Below are 21133 nucleotides of genomic sequence, written 5' to 3'. Positions count from 1 at the left end.
TCTGCTGACTTGAGTGTTTTACTGTGAAGGGAGTCTCTTTTGCTTCTCTTTCTTGTACTGTAAGGGGCCACTGGGCAATACTAAGAGCGACTCGTTGTTTGCTTTACAGCAGGCAAAAGGGGATTTTGTGCAATATTACATTTTCTGTTTTATTACATGACAATAAAAGAATCTTGGTGTAGTATTCTGCTGCTTGCAGGAACTTGGTGTGTTCAATGCACAGCTGCAAACTTGACCTCTTCTTAAGGGACTTAATTGACCATAAATCATTTCAGGTCAAGCTGGAGTCACGAAAGGAGTTGCAGAATTGCAGGTGCCATCCTTTAAAGTCGCTGCTTTATTATTTCTGACTGGATTTCTTATTAATCTTTGTTCAACAATTTATCATGAATGTTTCACTTGGTACTCCACAAGATTAAGAAACCTGTCAGTAGTTTACCAAACGCATCAGTTTAAATCCATCAGAATCTCAATTTGCTCCCTGCATCATAATAGGTATTTGTCCTTTTTCAATGGCATCTCTAATCTATTCTTATTGACACTTAGATAATGCAGCATTAATTTATCTCTCTGCTTAAAGCAGGTTGTTCATTAAGAAAATGGGAGATCTTTTGAGTCTAGCAGGACAATTGGAAATGTGAGGATATTAAGTTTAATTGACTTGTTTCAGAGAGAGTTTCTTGGAAAATTAACATTTTCTTCTGCAAGATTTATGGAAATTGGTGACATTGTATAAGCTAACAAATTCGGAGTGCTCGGCCTCTTGAGTCTGTTCTATCTTTTAATTGAATCGCAGCTGATCTGATTGTAATTTGATCTCTTCTCACTGTACAGGCATGATGTGACAATAAATTTGAACTTCTCAATTCCACATTCCCACCTCCCCTCAGTCAGCCCCCTTTTTGTTTGTCCTGAAAGTGTAGCTGCCTGATAAATATTCAGACTCTACTTCATCGTCCTTTGAAGAGAAATTTCAATGATTCATGACCATCTGAGAGGGAAAAAAAAATGTTGCCTCTTTTATGTCATGTTGGACACCAGGATGGGTGCTTTGGTGGAGTTTCTCCCACAAGGAAACATCTTCTCCATTGAGGCATGTTAGATCTTTTAGTCAAGCCACCTCACTCTTCTAAACTTCAGCCCAACCTTTCTTCAAAAGACTGCCATGAAAAAGAAAATTGGCACAGCTCATTGCTGGGGAGCGTCGAAATTTATTGACTGACTGAATGCCCAAAAGTTAGAAGCAATGTTACCCATTGAAATTTGGAGGGAGTCAGCAGTTCAGGTACCCATGGAGGGCAATGGTTACAATTAACGCTGAGGGTTGTAACCTTTGTTGAGACTCAGTCCAGACCTGAAATGTTGATTGACCACCTCACTGACAAAAGGCAAAGGAGGAAAAACCCAACACCCAACCCCAACCAACCAATTTTCCCCTGCAGCCGCTTCAACTGTGCCTGCCTGTCCCGCATCGGACTTGTCAGCCACAAACGAGCCTGCAGCTGACGTGGACTTTTACCCCCTCCATAAATCTTCGTCCGCGAAGCCAAGCCAAAGATTTACTTTTTTTAACACACAAGAATGCATTAAAAATGTAACATGTGTGATATACTTTAACTTTTGCCTCTGTAAGGCAGACAAAGAGTCACCATTAGCATTGCCCCGGCACCTCTTACAGTACAGGAGAAAGCGGAGCAAAAGAGTCCCTGGGTGTCTGAGGATTCACATCCAGCCACACAGACAAAGCTTCACTTGGTTCACTCAAGATTCCAGTGTCTGCAGTCCCTGTCCTTCTCATGTAAGGGACAGTAACTGTACCAAGAGTGCTTTGTTTTTGATTCATTTTTCAGGTTTTCTGTACTTCTGGCATGGCCAGCATTTGCTGTCTATCCCCCTGTTCTTCAATTGAGTGTATTCATGGGCAGCTAACAGTCAGCCATCTGCAATCAAAATAAAGCCAGACCCGGAAAGGATGGCAGACTTCACTCTTGTCACTAAATTAGTGAATCAGATTGTTTGTTAAAGCAGACAAGTAACGTTGAGGCCATTGTTGCCAATTAGCAGCTTTATTTGATGATAGATTATTAACTGAACTTCAATTCTACAGATGCTTTGATGGGATTTGAATTTAATCTGTGGATTGCTAGTTCAAACCCCAAGATTTCTCATCTCTTTTTTAATCTTTGTCAGAAGTGGAGGTAGTAATGTTGATGGACAGTGGTATAAGATCACTGTACCAGTCAGACCTCTTTCGTAGGTCTGATCCTTCCATGACCATAGACCTATTACAGTCATGCTTGTCTTTTAATTCACCCCTGAAGTGAGTCATCAAATCTTGACGAAGGGTTCCAGCCCAAACTTAACAATTCTTTTTCTCCCACTGATGTTGCTCAACCTGTCGAGTTCCTCCAATAGATTGTTTGTTGCTCCAGATTCCATTATGTACAGTCTTTTGTGCGTCTCCAGCAGGTCACCCTTTCCTTTATAAACAACTTGACACAAGGTACAGCAGTGAAACAAGGGGAAGGACAGAATGAGCAATGGGCAATAACTGCCCACTTGCTGGAGACTCCCTCAGGCCAAGGATTGACAGCAGCAGCTACAGGCCAGCATTTCCTCAGATGAAACTGTTTTGACATTATTCACGAAGCCTGCAGCCAATATATTCACATGACTGGTGAGGTGACAACATGTGCAATGAAGTCATCAAACTCCACGAAGCTGTCAAGGCCATGTCCGGGAGCTGTCATACAGATACTTTAAATCATTGAAACATGGCAAGCTGTGACCCATGGGATTAATTGCACATCTATGGTCAGTGTGACCCATTAGATTATCTGGGGTGACTTGTGCAAGCACATGACAGAGGAATTTTTAATTGCAGAAGCTTTATCTGGAAGGAGAATGCAGATGTCGCCATCGTTACCAAACTGGAGGCTGGTCAGTGAAGCAGAGAGCAATTACATTTTCTGTGACCCTGAACTTGCAACTCTTCTTTCCAGGCCCCAAACAGTGCCTTCTTTTGCTGAGATAACTGCCTAGTTCCATATTATGAGAGATTGTTTGGTAGAAGTGATAGGTCAAGATTCTGTTTCTGATGAGGAAAAAGGAAAGAGTAAAATTTGCTTCAGTTACTGAGGGACTGGGGTGCCAGGATGGGGCTTGCTCAATACTAAACATCTCTTCACTTGTAACAAATGCTTAAGAAAGTGTTCATCTGGTCCTTCAGATCAATTTTGCTGGTCTCTATCTCCAACATACTTTCTCAATCATTTTCTCATCTTTGATCTCAGATCCACTTGTCCACCTCACTATATCAGCTGCCATTTGGGACAGAGAGATATACATATTTCTACTTTCTTAAATGAATGAAAAGTTTATTGTCATATACATAAGTACATAGAACACCAATCAGTACCACACGGGAACAGGACCATATCTGTGCTGAACATGATGTTCAAATCAAATTAAAACTCTGCTGCTTGCACCAGATACATATCCCTTTGTCCCCTTCACATTCATCTGTCTATCCAGAAGCCTCTTAAATGCTACAATTAGATCTGCTTCCACCACTTCTGCCAGTCTTTTACAGGCACCCCCCCACTGTATGCACAAAAAATATTTGCCCTTCACATCTCTTCTGCTTCTCATTAAACGTGTGGAGCTTATGCCCTGGGGAAAATATTCTGTCTACCCTGTCTATGCTTCTCCTGATTTATACACCACTGGCAGGTCTCCCCTCAGCATCTGATGCTCCAGAGAAAACAATCCAAGTTCGTCCATCCTCTTCACATAGCCCATATGCTCTTAATCAGGCAGCAACCTGGTGTGGCTCTTCTGTACCCTTCCCAAAGCCTCCACATCCTTCCTGTAAGGAGGCAACCAGAACTGCACACAAGTAGATCCAAAACAAAGTTTTAAAGCATGGCAAAGTGATCTTCATTTTATACTCAATGCCCTGCCCAATGAAACCAAAAATACCAAATGTCCTCTTTACCACTCGATCTACTTGAGGGTCAGTTTTCAATGAGCTATGGATCCCTCTGCACATCAAAGCCTTTAAGAGCCCTCCCAATCACAGTACATGTTCCCCTTACATTTGATCTTCCAAAATGCAGCATCTCACATTTGTACAGATTAAACTCAATCTGCCATCTCTCTGTCCATATCTGTGACTGTTCTACACCCCATTGCATTCGTTGATAGCCTCTACACTGTCCACAACTCCACCAATATTTGTACCAGTTGCAAACAAATAACCCACCCACCTATTGTTTCATCTGTCATTTATGTACAATGCATAGATGCACTGAAATTTTATTTGCTGCAGCCTCCTCGTTCCTAGTACAATTGAGTATAATTAAGACACCAGGAAAAGAGAAAAAAGTCAGACTAATAGAAAATAAACTGTAAATTTTGGTCAGGTAGTTTTGTGGTAATGTTATGCTTTGGGTGATAAGGGAAGATTCAAGAGTGTTACAGCTGTGGGAAAGAAATTGTTCTTGAATTTAGAACTTCTGGACTTTAAACTTCTGAATTTCCTGCCTGAAATTAGCAGCAGATGAGAACATGGAGGTCTTTTGTGACATTGACTGCCTCCTTGAGGCAGTACCTCACATGGATGTCCTCAATCGATGATCAATCAGTGACTGTGATGGATGGCTATTTCTGCCATGGTGCGTGATTCTGAGTTCCTGGGGATTTGAGTTTCTAAGTGGTCTGGTCGATAGAGTCACATTCTAACTCTCCTCATGCACCTTGGAAAGAAGTCGCATTGATGTGCTTCCTTGCCTCGATGTGTTGACCCCAGGAGAGGTCTTCTGATAGGTACTCCCAGGAACTTGATGGTAGTAATACTTTTTACTGCTGTCCCCACCAATGAAGGCAAGTCCATGATTTCTCAGCCTCATCCTCACAAGAAACCCCATGTCTTGGTGGGACTGAGGGCACGATTGTTGTTCTGGCACCATCCAAACAGATTCTCCATCTCTATCCTATATTCGATCTTAAAATTTCACATTATTCAGCCAAGGATAATGGTTTAATTTGTGAATTTATAGATCCTGCTGAAGCCAAGTTTGACGGCACAATCATGGGTGCAACAAAACCGTCATGGATGCATACTTACCTGTAACAGGAGCATTGCCAGTGTCCACTGATGAGGTATCCGGGGAACACTCAGGAGTAGTAGCGCGCATGCACGGGTCGGAATTGAGGATGGAGGATTGTGTACACTTTGATGTAGGAGGAGGAGATTGAGAGTGTCGAGATTACCAATGGAAAAGTCAGGGGGGTTTGGCTGGGTGGTGTTTTGTGGGAGGAAGAATTTATTTTTGTAGCTGAGAAGATAATCGACTCCACTTTGTACTGATGAATGAGTAAGTGTTTTCTTTTGATTGTGTGTATATCGGGCAAATTATAGATTCTGCAGAACCATTCACACAGTCTTGAGGGGCCTCTGTGTTCAGGGTCAGTATGGAGGAGGTGATGTCGTTGATCTGCACTGATTTGGGTCCACTGATGAGGATCCAGTTGCAAATTGAATTCACATATACAAATTTAAAAATGTTGTGCATTCACTTACATGCATCAATGAATTGGAGGTTAAGGAAACCTCAAAAAATTGCAATACCTTGGCTAAATATTGGATGAGTAAATTACCTTCTAGTGTCTGTTAGAAGGTATAATTTCTGCAACTAATCTTTCACTTCCTATTGTTTTGAAGAGCAGGCTGAGATCAGGTCTCAATCATCCAAATTCAAGGCACTTACAGCAGCTTTCAATAAATGTCCATTCAGAGCTGAGATTGATAGGTTCTTGGTATCAGGGGATATAAGGAAAGGGCAGGAAAGTCGATTTGATCAGAAGACTACTCATGAAGCATTGTGATGCCGAAGGTTCAAGGGACGTGAAGTCTACTCTTCCTATTTTATTTTATAATGTAGCAGTTTTTTTCCGTGTGGAAGGAATAGAATGCTTAAGATTTTAGATTCCTGGGGTCAACACAGGATAGGAACTTAGCTGAACCAGACATGTAAATTGCACAACTTCAAGAACAGTCTGCATACCCTTTCACAAGTGACTCACCCGAGTCTTAGTATTGCCCAGTGGCCCTTACAGTACGATAAAGAGAAGCAAAAGAGACTCCCTTTCCACCATCTCGAATATGTTCCACATTTCTGCAGCTCTGGCAACATTCATGAGGCTTAACAGCAAAAGGACTAACCACTTAAATTGGCTGATTCTCAGTCCACCTCTCCAGACATTCCCTCCTGCTATAATCGCAGCATGAGCTATCTTTGATATGGACATGGCAGCAGGCACCTGCAACCATAGACACGTCAAATATTTTGTTACATTTCAGCTTTATTTTGTTCGCTAAGATAGGAAAGGAAAAAAAAAACATATTACACTGCATCAATGGCACTTCACTTTCCTCTTTAAGCAACTTTCTCAGGAAGTGTTACACAAAGGCATGTCTCTCAGCAGAAGGACCCGAGGTTGAGGACTTCAACACATAACCATTGTAGTGCTTAACATTGAGCTTCAGCATGTACTCCTGGACCATGCCAGTCAGAAGCATTGCATCATGGACATTTTTCTTCCTCAGCAAGGTCATCATGCTTTGAGTAGACCAATGCGTATGTTCCACCAAGTTGATGATCTTTACCCACCGTAGATGATTTCAGTGCATTACTTATAATTGGCAGAGAGTAGAGAGTCCTGGTGTTCAGATTGAACATTGACGAGACCACTTCATCCTTTTCCAGACCTTCTCAGCCATTCATAGTTCACAAAGGTGGGCGATTAATCTCATCTTCACCACATCACCTCAAGAGTCATGTGACACTGTTATTAGAGAGAGGAGAAGAAATAATTTACAGGAGTGGTTCCTGGGATTAGAAACAATAATTACAAGGATTGATGGGAGAGGGCAGGACAGAAGGAAAGGCTATGGGCATCTTAGACAGCAGTGTATATCATGAAGATGGCCTGAGATGCTGTTACTGTTAGTCGAGGGGTCAGTCATAAAACCCACAGTTAGGAAGTAAACATCAGAGATTCCAACACTGACTCTGTCAAGGACCTCCAGTCAGAATAATAACCTCCACCAACAGCATGTCCTCTATGATGAAGCCAGTTTAGAATCCAATCTACCAAGTTACTGTGGATCCCATACATTCCATGTGCCCCCCTATAATATTTAGAATCAGTCTACTTTCAGGAATATTCCATAATGCTTTACAAAAGTCCATGTGTACAACTGCTACTGGAAAATGGAATTAGTTGGTTCCATTCTTCAGCCAAGTCAATATGATGGGCTGAATAGCCTTTGTCCTTGTTGACATGAGGTGAATTTCCAAGTGTTAGAGATGCAGAAAATATCCCCAGCAGTTCAAGCACTATCTATGATGAGAGAAACGGAGAACATTTCAGATGAATAGACTTCCATCAGAGCTTGGGAAAAAAATTTCTGTCACTTTGTTACAATGAAGAGGTTGTGAAATCTGCTGCGCAAATAGAAGGGTTTTCCTCTGTAAGTGGAACAGTACTCAAGAGGGAAAAGAATAAACAGGAGGCATGCATGCTGAAGGCCAAACCATGAACAGAATATAGTCCGGTGACTGGTTGGGGCAGTGATGTCGGGGGAAAGAAATCGACCCACTAAATCAGTGTCTGCAGAATATTGTGTCTTCTTCTATCCAGTATCAGTACTTGTTAGCATCTTGAATTCCCTTGGGCTTTTATACTAATAAGCTACAATAGTATCACCAACATCTTGTCAGAGACCCTGAATATTGTAAGGGCTGTATAGAGTGGAGGTGGAAAAGATGTTTCCTGTGGTGGGAGAACCTGATACCAAAGGGCAGAGCCTCGCCATAAAAGGATGTCTATTCAAAACTGAGATTTCTTCAACCAGAGGATGGTGAATCTGTGGAATTCATTGTCACAATTGACTGTGGAGGTATTGGATAAACTTAAATCAGATGTTGGTAGGTTCTTGACGAGTAAGGGAGTTGGAGGTAACCAGGAGAAGGCAGGAGAATGGGAAGGAAGCAGGGGTCGATGTCAGAATAAGTCTTTACGGGGGACATTAGGGTGACCGTGGGGGCCACGATCTGACGTTCCAAAACTCGCTCATCGGGGTGGGGGTGGGCAGTGGTGCTGCCTATCTACCTGCCTAGCAAGAACCTCCTTCATGTGCTGCCGCCCGCCGTCCCCTTCCCCCTCACTCCGATTTAACGTGCTACTTATATTTAGTGGAGACTAGTGACACTAGTGAAGCCAGTGACGTCAGAGACTCTATGCTAGTGATACCAGTGCAGCAGGTGGGGGGGGGGGTAATTGCACAATATCTCATTTGTGCTGGGGGGGGGGGGAATGACCGTGAGCAGGTGAGAGGGTCACAATAACTTGTTTGGGGGTCAATGCCAGTGAATGCGCCCCCCCTCCCTTGTCACTGACCCTGATAGGAAGTAGACACGTAATGTATTGGTGAGGCCACATCTAGTGTAGTGCGTGCATTTCCTGCTTCCTGACTCGAGGAAGGACCACTTGGAGATGGTGCAGAGAAGTTTCACCAGGTCAATTCCAGATATGAGGGGGTTCACTGATGAGGAGAGATCGAGTCCCCTAGGACTATACTAGCTGGAATTTAAAAGAATAAAAGGGAAACATTAAAAAATGTGAAAGGGATATGTAAGATTGAATGTTGTTTTAACTGGTGAGACCAGAATTAGGGGACAAAGCCTCAAAATTCAGTGGAGCAGATTTAGGATGGAGATGAGGAAGAACTGCTTCCCCCAGAGAGTAGTGTATCTATGGAATTCTCTGCCCAAGGAAATAATGGAGGCTGCCTCATTAAATCTATTTAAGACACAGTTGATTGATTTTTGCATAGCTGGAGAATTAAGGGTATGGGGAAAAAGCAAGTGGGTGAAACTGAGTCCATGGCCCGATCAGCCATGAATTACTGAATGGCGGAGCAGGCTCAATGGACCAGATGGCTGACTCCTGCTCCTATTTCCATTGTAAGGTGAGATTGAGAGGCAGAGAAACACAGGGAGTGAATCTTAGACACCAGGTTCTCAGCAGGTGAATGCCAGTGGAGGAGCTGAACTGGAGGTCCAAACAAGAGGAATGTACATCTTGCACTGCATTCTCACACATAAAATCAGTTCTGAAGATAACCAGGGAAATTCTCCCAGCCAGCATTTACTAATCAAGTTGCAGTGTCAAATCAGATGACCATATTGCTGTTTGGGGAAACTTGCTTTGCGTTGAATGGTGGCTATGTTTTCAACACCACAATGGTGATCTTGTGTTTGAGGAGCTCTTGATTATCTGACAACATCTTTGGAAGTTTGCACTTTTCATGGAGAGGTGTGCAGCACATTTCCCTGTCCATTAAGAAGGGTCCAGCACATTGCCCTGTCCATTGAGAGGGGTCCAGCAGATTTCCCTGTCCATTGAGAGGGGTCCAGCACATTGCTCTGTCCATTGAGAGGGGTCCAGCACATTGCTCTGTCCATTGAGAGGGGTGCAGCACATTGCCCTGTCCATTAAAAGGGGTGCAGCACATTTCCTTGTACATTAAGAAGGGTGTAGCACATTGCCCTGTCCATTGAAGGGGGTGCAAGACATTGCCCTGTCCATTGAGAGGGGTCCAGCACATTGCCGTGTTCATTGAGGGGGGTGCAGCAGATTGCTCTGTCCATTGAGAGGGGTGCAGCACATTGCCCTGTCCATTAAAAGGGGTGCAGCACATTTCCTTGTTCATTAAGAAAGGTGTAGCACATTGCCCTGTCCATTGAGAGGGTGCAGCACATTGCTCTGTCCATTGAGAGGGGTGCAGCACATTGCCCTGTCCATTAAAAGGGGTGCAGCACATTTCCTTGTTCATTAAGAAGGGTGTAGCACATTTCCCTGTCCATTGAAGGGGGTGCAAGACATTGCCCTGTCCATTGAGAGGGGTCCAGCACATTACTCTGTCCATTGAGGGGGGTGCAGCAGATTGCCCTGTCCATTGAGAGGGGTCCAGCACATTGCCGTGTTCATTGAGAGGGGTCCAGCACATTGCTCTGTCCATTGAGAGGGGTGCAGCACATTGCCCTGTTCATTAAAAGGGGTGCAGCACATTTCCTTGTTCATTAAGAAAGGTGTAGCACATTGCCCTGTCCATTGAGAGGGTGCAGCACATTGCCCTGTCCATTGAGGGGGGTGGAGCACATTGCTCTGTCCATTGAGGGGATGCAGCACATTGCCATGTCCATTGAGAGGGTGCAGCACATTTCCCTGTCCATTAAAAGGGGTGCAGCACATTTCCCTGTTCATTGAGAAGGGTGCAGCACATTGCCTTGTAGAGTTAGCCCTCCTCCAACATTGCAGCATAGCAGCTCCACTGAGACCAACCTTGAGCACAATCCCTGAAGCACTGCTGCCAGCGGTTCCATAACCAACCTCTCATGATAAATGTGTCGTTGATGATTAAAGTCAGGCTAACTTTGAGTTGGAGTCCTAATGGTGCATCCGCCTTCAAATCTAGCAATACTTTGGACTACTTAATCTAATTGAATCTGCCTCCTTCCTTGCTTATGGCTTAAGTTGTTTTTAGATCATTGATGTTAATCATTTGTCAGTGTACCAAGCCAAAATAGGGAAATGCAATCTGCTGCTGGGATTGCGTGTAGTACCCTTCATTGCAGCATGGCTCTGTGGGAAGTGAAGACATTGTTAAGCTTTGTGCATCCTATAATTTGTGAGGTAATTTTCCACCAGAGGATCTGGCTTTGGAACAAAATTCATTTAAAGAGCTTCTCTTACTGAGTGAAAAAAAGCTTCTCCCTTGGTTTCTGGCAGTTTTTGTTTTCTTTCTCACGCTGAAAAGATCTGGGAGAAAGATGCACTGTGATAATTTGATAAAGAGGTGAGATCACTGCTGCCTCATCATGCAACACTGAGTGATCACGACTGTCAGCAGGTTTTACATCATTACCTACTAAAAGACAATTAGAATGTGTAAAACCAGAGGGTGTTCAACAATCAGCCATGTTCGCACAATACTGGTGTGAGGAAGAATTTTACATGGTGGGAATTTTTGTGCCCTCTTGATGTTTTGATTGTGAAATATGATAAAGGCTTGAGCTTCAAGTTTAGGTTTGTTTGTTGTCACCTTATACCTGGTACAGTGAGAAAGGTTTGTTCTGGGAGAAGCTCAGCGAGTCAACTCTAACATGCACACAATGATACAAAGGGGAAGATCGAGAGCACTTTCAGTGAGTAGGATGACAGTGGGGAAAAAAAATCATAAAGTGTGAAGAGGCACATAGGGCACCATTGTAGATTTCAGTTTGAAGCATGATGGCTGTAGTGAAGGAACTGGCTCTGAACCTGCTGGTGCGCGATCTCACACTTTTGAGATGGGAGGAGGGAGAAGAGTATGTGGCTATTCTGAGGCAGAAGGAATGTGTAGATGAAATCCATGGAGGGGAGGGTGGTATGTATGATGTTCTGAACTGCATTCAGCTTCTTCCACCCTTGGGTAGGACAGACCCCATACCACACTGGGATGCATCCAGCTAGGATGTTCTCAATGGTGCACTGTAGACATCGTTAAGGAAGTGGCATTTCTGTCGAATTTCCTTCAGGATGTTGAGGCATCAGTGACCATTGCAACGATATGGAGGATCCAGGTCAGCTTACTGGAAATATTTACTCCAAAGAAGTTGAAGCTCTCTACTGTCTCCACTTGACTGCCATTGAGTTAGTAAGCATCAGTAGTCTGCTCCATTGCCTATGTATCCTAGTATCCCCTACCATAGGAAACATCCTTAACCCCATTTACTCTGTCCCAGGCATTTCAGCATTCAAAATGTCTCTATGAGATCTGTCTCATCCTCTGTACTCAAAATATTTCTCACATGCTAACCCTGGTATGATTCTAGTCAATCTTTTCTGGAGCCTCTCCAATGCCAGCATGTCTTTTTTCAAATAAGGTGCCTGAAACTGTGTAAAGAACTCCAAATGAATTCTCATCAATGGTCGATGGAGTCTCAAAATTACATCCCTTCCCTTATATGTTAATCTTCCAGAAATGAATGCCAACATTGCATTCATCTTTTTCACCATGGACTGAACCTGAAGGTTAACCTTTAGGGTATCCTGCACAAGGTCTCCCAAGTCCCTTTGCACCTCAGAATTTTGAAGTTTATCCCCATCTAAATAATAGACTGCCCTTCTAATTTTCTACCACAGTGCATGACTGTACATTTTCCAACATAGGGTCTGGTCCTCATCTTCAGCACCTTCTACCCGAAGGTAACAGTGAGAAGAGTTTGTGACCAGGGTGATGTGGGTCCTTTATGATATTGGCTACCTTACTGAGGCAGCACCTCATATAGACGTCTGCAATGGATGGACCTCTTTGCTACCTTCTGTAGTACAACAGTTTATGGGACCATTATTACATTGCTAGTAGTGGGATCCTGCTGTGCACCCTACTTTACAACAGGGACTGGTTGTAAAGTGCTCCAGAGCATTGTGAAATGCTCTTTTTCTGTTTTATTGCAATACTTCCAGCATTCCTCACATGAACAATTTATTCTTAAATCCGGGTTGAATGGAAAATTGGTGGTATATAACCTCTTCCTGTTCAAATCTGCATTCCAATGTGACTAAAATTTCTAGACCCCACAGATCTTTTACAAATGAAAGATGAATTGATTCTGAAAACTCATTTGGTAAGTTTAAACATCTGACAAGTGCAATAATCTTTTCCAAATGTTCAGTGAAGAGCCATATTTCATAGCTGGCCGAAATCAATAAGAGGGCTGCATTACAGTTTTCAATTTGTGTTTTGGCTAATGATTCTGTAAACAATATCAGGCTGCAACAATATTAACAGAATAATCTGCTTTGAAAACACAAATAAAACTGTAGTCTGCAAATCTGAAATATAAGCAAAAGACTTTGGAAACTGACCAGGTTTGATGGCATCTATGAAGAGAGAAACACAGTTTACCTTTCAAATCATCAGTAATCCAGGTTTTATTTCATATTTACAGCCAAATAGTATTCTGCGTTGATGTTCATAGATTGTCCTGGCAGAAATCAAATTGGTCAAATATTTTCAAAAAGGAATGTGGAATTGTCACCCTGAATCCGTCCTGTGTCTTGAGGGAAGGTACATGAGAATGAGACCGAATGGAGAGTAAGGTTTCCAGAAAGGTCCTGATCCGAAACGTTGACTGACTATTTCCATGGGTGGTGTCTAATGGGATGAGTATCTCCAGCTGCTCATTGCTTGGATAAGGTAAATCCAAAGGTCCTCATTCCTGGAGGAACTCATCCATGCTCCAATTCAACATCTGGCCATCTCCTGACCAATCCCCAATCCTCCATCTATTTCTTCTTCAATTCAGTTTCCTTTTCCATTCCTGTCAATCCTCATCCTCTTCTTCTTCATTGATGGCTTCTCCACACCTCAGGATTAATGACGACTCTTCCACTGCTGAGGCAACTGATGAGGCCAATATGGGAACAACAGATGGGGCAGGAAGCATCTGGCAGAGCAGATGCATTCTGTTCTCCTTTTCCCTCTCATGCAGGGCTTCTGTGTGCATTCAACACATCACCTTGACGATCTGAATCCTGAATGTTGCTGCTCTGATTAGTACAGCCATGGGCCAGAAGTTCTTAGAGTCAGTGAGGACCTTGCATTTGTTCATTGTGTTGATGAGCACTTCCTTGAATCTCTTCCCTTAACTGCCCACTGATAATTTCCCATGACGGAATAGAAGATCTCAGAAGGTGACCTGTCCAACATCGCTGAATGTGTATGATTAGCATCTCAAGGCTGGAGAAGGTGGTCTGGGAGAGGACACTGATAATTCTTCAAGTGGTAAACCACTGCTTTACTATGATTGGCTGCTGCCAGCTGGACACGTCTCACGAGATTGATCCTACCCATAACCCTTTGCATGCTCCCCATTTCACTCTGCCTTGATCAATCAATCAGGTTGGTGGCTGTTCCAGTCTGGAGTTAATAAAAGCCTATCGCTTTCACAATTTCAGTCTTTTGTGATTATTGATGGTGCATCAATTTTATTAACTATAAATTTTCAAGCAAGGTGGAGCAGTACATGAATCCCAAGAATTCAGCATAGACCCTCAACTGTCTGATGCCCCAAAGACATTTGAACTCTGGCTACACTCTTTTGGACTTCATGACGGCAGCCATAGATGTTATCACCACGAATGAAAACTGACTGAGGCTCCTGTTCTCGTGAGTCGGACCCCTGATATTTCCAATGATCAATGACGCCATCTCATACAAGGAGGCCATAGGGATACTGAAGGCCCAGTTTCGCAGGAGGGTAAATGAGCTCCATGCCAGGCACATCCTGGCCACCAGAAAGCAGTGATCCGGTGAGTCAAGCACCGAGTACCTGTGGGCCCTCTGGAACCTATGCAGTGTGTGCGACTGCAAGACCATGATGGCCGCCCAGAACGCTGACGATCTCATACGGGACATTTACATGGCCGGAATCCTCTCCTCTACTAGAATAAAAGGTCATTGATCTTCAGAGGACAGTTGAACTGACAGTGACGTTGGAGGTGGCCCTCCAAAACTTGGATGAATACTCAGCCTCCTCTTGGTCACTGCGGGCATCGCTGTCTTGGGATGGGGGACTGTACCTTGCTGCGAGTGACTGATTGCTGACACCATCCCACTCCTCTAGTGACCTGACCTCGGACGCCATTGTGGGTGACCTCTCCATAAGCTACTTCTGCAGGCAGGGTAGGCACCTGAGCAAACGCTGCCCTGTTAAGGAGGCAGTATAAGCTAGGTGCAAAAGAAAAGGACATTATGCCAAAGTCTGCCAGTCCAAACCATCCGCGAAACCTAACAGCGCCACATCCGGACAATCACCACTCCAGACAGTGCAATCGGTGCCATCTCCTGTGCAGACCAGCAAGGCCATGTGCAAGTCATGGGCGCTGTATTTTGCACCGCAAACACCATTTTCTCAGGCCCAGAGGAAACAATGAGGGTGGTCATCTTGGGATCATGAGCATCCATCAAACTCAGACGGCAAGTCTATACTGGCCTCCATCACCCTGAACAAAAAGGGACCACACAAACTCGCCAAGTCCATAATGGACGTCCAGGTAAACGAGCATGTTATGAACGGTTTATTTGATAGCGGGAGTACAGAATGTTTTATTCACCTCGAAACTGCTAAGCGCCTATCAAGGTATGGCCTGCCAAACACAAGATATCACTCACATCCAAATTCCATATGGCAGCCATCCATAGGTCTTGCATAGTGACCATGACGATTGGAAGCATAGTTTACAAAGATTTCAGGCTACTCATCATACCACAGCTCTGTGCCCCCTTGCTACTGGGGCTAGACTTCCAGTGCCAACTTCAGAAAGTTACATTGAAATTTTATGGGTCCCATCCCCCCTCACCGTTTGCAACAAAATATTCACAGATGGCCTCTGCATGCGACCTGTGGCCTCTCGACTCTGAAGGTCGACCCCCTTGTCCCCTGCTGTTTGCCAACCTCACCCCCTACTGAAAGCCGGTGGCCACCAGGAGCAGACAATTCTGTGCCGCAGACAAGGCATTCATTGTCAAAGGTTCAGTGTTTGTTGGGCGAGGGCATCATCGAGGCCAGCAATAAGCATTGGAGGGCCCAGGTAATTGTGGTAAAGAGTGGGGAAAAGAATAGGATGGTCATAGATTACAGCCAGACCATCAATCATTACACACAGCTCGACAAGTACCCTGCATATCCGATATGGTCAACAAAATCGCACAATATCGGGTATTCTTCACAATCGACCTGAAGTTACCAGCTCCCAATAGACCTGGAGGACCGCCAGAATACTGCATTCGAGGCAGATGGACACCTCTACCATTTCTTCTGGGTCTCTTCCGGCGTCACCAACAGGGTCTCCATCTTCCAGAGGGAGATCACTATAAGCTGCAGGTCACCTTCGCATACCCTGATAATGTGACCATCTGTGGCCATGGTAACATGCAAGCCATAATTTTAACCAACATTGGATCCACTATCAAACAAGGCAAGGTCGATGTTCCAACACTTCACTCAAACTTTCTCTTTGCAATATTGCACCTCACCTCCTGCGGGAAATGGATCACAACTTCTGAACTGTTCAACTGACATTTGCTACTCATCAGAACCACAGTCTCCTGGATTCCATCTAACTCTTCCACAGCTAATGAAAGGCTATTAACACATCGAAAGACCCATCACATTCCAAATTGGGGAGAACACTTGAGGGTGTGAAATCACGCACCCACGAGTTTGAAGATAATTTCGTCCTGCAGTCATCAAGCTCCTCCTGAATGAACCCCGCAACAGTGCTCTGATACTCTCCTTGCTTGGTACCCTCAATCTTCCTTTTCATTCTAACCCTACCCTTTTTACGTGGCTCAGTGATAATCTTTTATATAACTGCTCATAAAAGAACCCTTTTCAAGACACTTGGTATTTTGCGATAAACAAACTTAAAGTCTCAGTAAAAACGTCAAGGATTTTTGAGAAGATACATTTTTGGGAAGTTAGATCGTGGAGCAAATGATAAAAAGGACGTGTTTTAAAACTACATCAGCCATGAGCAAGATACCAAAATTAATATGATGTAAATGTAGCATAGAAATACAGAAATACAGAATTTAAACAAGTGAATAATTTTTCATAGAAGCACAAAAAGGTCCAAAGAATTCAAATTGCATTTTTGGAAGAAAATTCTTTCATAAATCGTCAGACATAGAGGCAAAAATGCCACATAAAAGTAACTTGCTCTTAGGATGGATTTGTTTTATTGTCAAAATGAATTAATGGTTTCTTTCAGTGGATCCAGACTAAATGCTGAAGTGTTACGGTCAGGTCATAAGGCTTTGGATCAAAGTCAGTTATTAATGTCATTTTGTTCTTCCATTGACAGGATTTCCCTACACTTTGAAGGGAAATAAGTGTAGTTTCATAAGCGCTGCTGGGCAAATTGGAAGGGCCCTTAATTTCTTGCTTGCCAACAGTGAGCATTCTGAGGAGCCTTCATTTCTGAAGAATGATTCTTCATGCTCTCTCTATTCAGCTGCACACATTTCCATCATGCCTCCTCACTTCATCTCTGAACACAAGTATCTTTGCAACTTTCTCTTCCCTTCTCAGTGGAATGTTTAGCTTGTTTCTTAAACTGCTATGAAAAAAGGCCTACATTAGATGAGCAAAGATAAGAATTAGTATCAGGATTTATTGTCATGAGCATGTGTCACAAAATCTGTTGACTTGTGGTAGCAGTGTTGTGCATTAGTGATGTCAAATTGCTATAAAGTACATTACTGTGCAGACATTATTAAATTAATGCAAATTGAGAGAAAGTGAGGTAGTGTCTGTGGTTCATTATCCATTCAGGAACCTGATGGTGGGTTGGGGAGTGGGGGAAGAAGCTGTTTTAGAAATGTTGGCTGTTCGTCTTCAAGCACCTGTACCTCCTTTCTGGTGGGAGCCGTGTGAAGAGAACAGGGGCTGGGTTCTGAGTGTCCTTAAGGGTAGAGGCTGCTTTCTTAAGTTACTGTCCTTAATGGAGTGAAGACTGATGCCCATAGTAGTTATAACTCTTTGTAGCTTTTCCCTATCCTGTGCACTGGCACCTCCAGACTAGAACGTGATGCAACCCAATGGAAATCTCTCCACAGTACACATATAGACATTTGCAGGAATCTTTGGTGCCTGCCAAATCTCCTCAAACTCGTCACAAAGACGCCTTCTATAATATTGTTGTACTCTTTTTTCTCCTCAAAATGCTAGAATTGATATTTCTGAAAGTCAGTGTTACAAATTTATCGAATATAGAGTAATCAATTACAAATCTAGATTTAATTATTGACACATCCAAGTTTAGTTTATAATTTGATCAGAGTCAGTCAAGTTCTGAAGCAACTGTTCCAAAGTTCACATTTTCTACCTTGTTTTCTGGCATTGGTTTGGCCGCTCAGTGATTTAGGCTCTGGATTCATGGTTCTGAAATCTCAGTTGCAATCCTCTTCTGGCAGTTAAAGGATTTTGATCCCGTTAATTAATCTAGACCAGAGTAAAGGATGACTCTGGTTTACTGATATCCTTCTAGGAAGGAAGCCTAGGATAGCTAAATGAGACTTGAAACGCACAGCAATATGTCTGTTTAAAGCCAATGAGAAATGGGGAATAAATGCGGGTTTTACCATTGATGCCTATGCTCCAAAAATATGTATGCAAATAGATTATTTATTGAGCTTCACATTTATCAGTAACTTTAAGGCCCAAAGGTTGAGGGCCCTTACCACCCAGCGCACAGCATCTTTCAGATACTTCTGCCAGGAAAAAAAAATACAGGAGCATCAGAGCCAGAACCACCTGGCTGAGGAATATCTTCATCCCAGGGGTAATGAGACGGATGAACTGCCTTCCAAGATTTTACTGTTTATTAAACAATATTTATTTATTTTTATATTTGTATGTATGCATGTACTGCCTATGTGTGTTATGTCTGATTGTGTGCATGTTTTTGTACCAATGACCGGACAACGCTGTTTTGTTGGATAGTACTTGTACAACCTGATAATCAGGAGAACATGAGCCGGTCCTCATTGAGTAGTGGAGAGGGTGAATAACTTCAAATTCCTGCGTATCAACATTTCCAAGGATTGGTCCTGGAGCTTCCATGTTGATCCATTCACAAAAAAAGACCTGTACAGTGGTTGTACTTTGTGAGATGTTTGAGGAGATTCGGAATGTCACCGAAAACTCTCGAAAACTTCTTCAGGTATACTGCGGAGTGCATTCTGACTGGTGGCATCACTCTCTGGTACAGAGGTATCAATGTTCTGGATAAGAAAAAATCTCCAGAGGATTGTTAACTCAGCCTGCAACATCATACACACCAGACTTTGCTCTATCGAGGACATCTACATGAGGCAGTGTCTTAAAAAAGCATCCTCTCTATCCTCCATCAGGTCATGCCCTTTTCACTCTGCTACCATCGGGAAACAGTTCCAGGAGCCTAAAGTCGAGCACTCAGCGGCACAAGGATAGCTTCTTTCCTGCTGCCATCAGATTCCTGAATGATCAACAAACCAAAGACACTGCCTCACTTTGACTTTTCGCGCACTATTTTTATTTCTTGTTGTAAGCTGGTTTGTATGCGACGCTGCTGCAAAACAACAAAATTTCATGACTTGTTCATGACAATAAATTCTGATTCTAAACTTGAACTTGACTTTAGCTTTCCACAGATTTGATCATTTTCCTTCTAGCTTCTGCGATTATTTTTAAAAAAAATCATTTTCTTTTCCGAGTAAACCTGCACATTTTTGTATTCCATTAATGATTTCAAAAGAAAGTATAGAAATCAATACAATTATGAAAGGAATAGATGAGATGGAAATTTGTTTCCACTGGTAGGTAAGACCAGAGAACATAACCTCGATTAACCTCAAGAAGCAGATTTAAGATAGAGATGAGGCAGAGCTCCTCCCAGAGAGTGGTGAACCTGTGGACTTCTCTGCCCAAGGATGCTGTAGAGGCTGCCTTATTAAATGCATTATGTCAAAGGTAGATAGATTTTTGAATAGTCGGGCAATTAAGGATTTATAGGGAACTGGTGGGTAGGTGTAGTTGGATCCAGGACCAGATCAGCTGTGATCTTATTGAATGGCGGCGCAGGCCCCACGGGCCAGATGGCCGACTCCTGCTCCTATTTCTTTTAATTTTAACTGTACCATACAGGAGAAGTTCCTTTTGTCCCATGAAACCCATGCCTTCCGATTACATCCAACAAACTTACTAAGCCTGTACCTTTTGGAAGGTGGAAGGAAACCAGATCAGCACACGAAAACCTAGGTAAAACCAAGGAGAAGGTACAAAGTCCTTAGAGACAGTTGTAGGTTTGAACCCAGGTCTCTGGTGATGTCATAATGTCGTGCTAACAGCTTCGCTAATTATGATGCCACTTATGTTCCTAAGTTTATCTTCTTGAATTATAAATCTGTTCTATACTATTGGAATCTCCCACTTCTATAAAGGATGAGATATTAAAATCAGAATCAGAATTTATTGTCATGACCAAGTCATAAAATTCGTTATTTTGCGGCAGCGTCATCGTGCAAACATTCATATAAACCACCGTACAAAATTAAATTTAAAGAAGAGCACGAAAAGTCAAAAAGTAAGGCAGTGCCTTTGTTTCATTGATCATTCAGAAACCTGATGGCAGTGGGAAAGAAGCTGCCCTTGTTCTGCTGAAAGCTTGTCTTTAGGACGTGCCTTTGACAACATTCTCGGAAATGTATGCAAGGTACAGTGCATTAAGTCAACTGTTGATTAATCTTCAACTGGGGGCAAAAGTTATCTGGTACTTCAGGACAGCTGCCAACATATTAAAGGTTGCAACCCATCCCATCACACACTCTTCCCTCCCCTTTTTCCATTCTGCTGTAGTTATATGAGATGGTTTAGAATGAGAGGGAATGGTTTATCATGAGAGGGGAGAAATTAAGAGAGATCTGTGTGACTACTTTTTGATTTAGAGGGTGGTCTGTATCTGCAACGACCTGCCAGAGAAAACAGAAGAAACAGCGCAATAACAACTTTCAAAGGATGTTTGGACAGATTTATGGATGTGAAGGGGTGTGAAGGAAATAGATTAAATGCAGGTAAATGGGACGAGCCTAGTATGCCATCTTGATCAGCAAGGACACAATGGCCAAATGGCCTGTTCTGTACTTGACATCCCATTCCCATCCACCATTTGTCACATCCCCCATCTTAACAACTGAATTTTTTGCAACTTGTATGCATCTGCACAAATAACTCTTGGTTGTGATGTGTTTTGGAATATCACAAGGAAATTCATTGCTTTCTGGAAATATTCAAAGATATTAAATCTTTTGATACTGGATAATTTATCCAGAGCTACCACATGACCATTAATAACCTGTATGTATTTAACCTGCGATCTGTTTTGAGAGCGCAGTGTGTGCACTGATGTTTCACAGAGGCTGAACTAATGTATCAGATTTCCCAAAATTCAGGGCACACTTTATTTCAAGTTGGAA

The 21133-nt window shown here is 43.0% G+C and overlaps 1 long non-coding RNA gene across 1 annotated transcript; it reads right to left on the bottom strand.

Annotated features, from left to right (window-relative positions):
• Positions 1-6348: 6348 nt before the first annotated feature.
• Positions 6349-19982, bottom strand: LOC138741732 (uncharacterized). The gene is made up of 2 exons (XR_011343719.1): positions 19875-19982; positions 6349-6849 (listed from the first exon to the last, which is right to left on the bottom strand). It is a non-coding gene; the product is annotated as an uncharacterized lncRNA (long non-coding RNA).
• Positions 19983-21133: the final 1151 nt, after the last annotated feature.

This window comes from Narcine bancroftii, chromosome 8 (assembly GCF_036971445.1).
Source record: "Narcine bancroftii isolate sNarBan1 chromosome 8, sNarBan1.hap1, whole genome shotgun sequence".
Classification (NCBI taxonomy): Eukaryota; Metazoa; Chordata; class Chondrichthyes; order Torpediniformes; family Narcinidae; genus Narcine; species Narcine bancroftii.
Note: the sequence above shows the minus strand (reverse complement) of the source record. Positions and strands in the feature narration are given on the sequence as shown.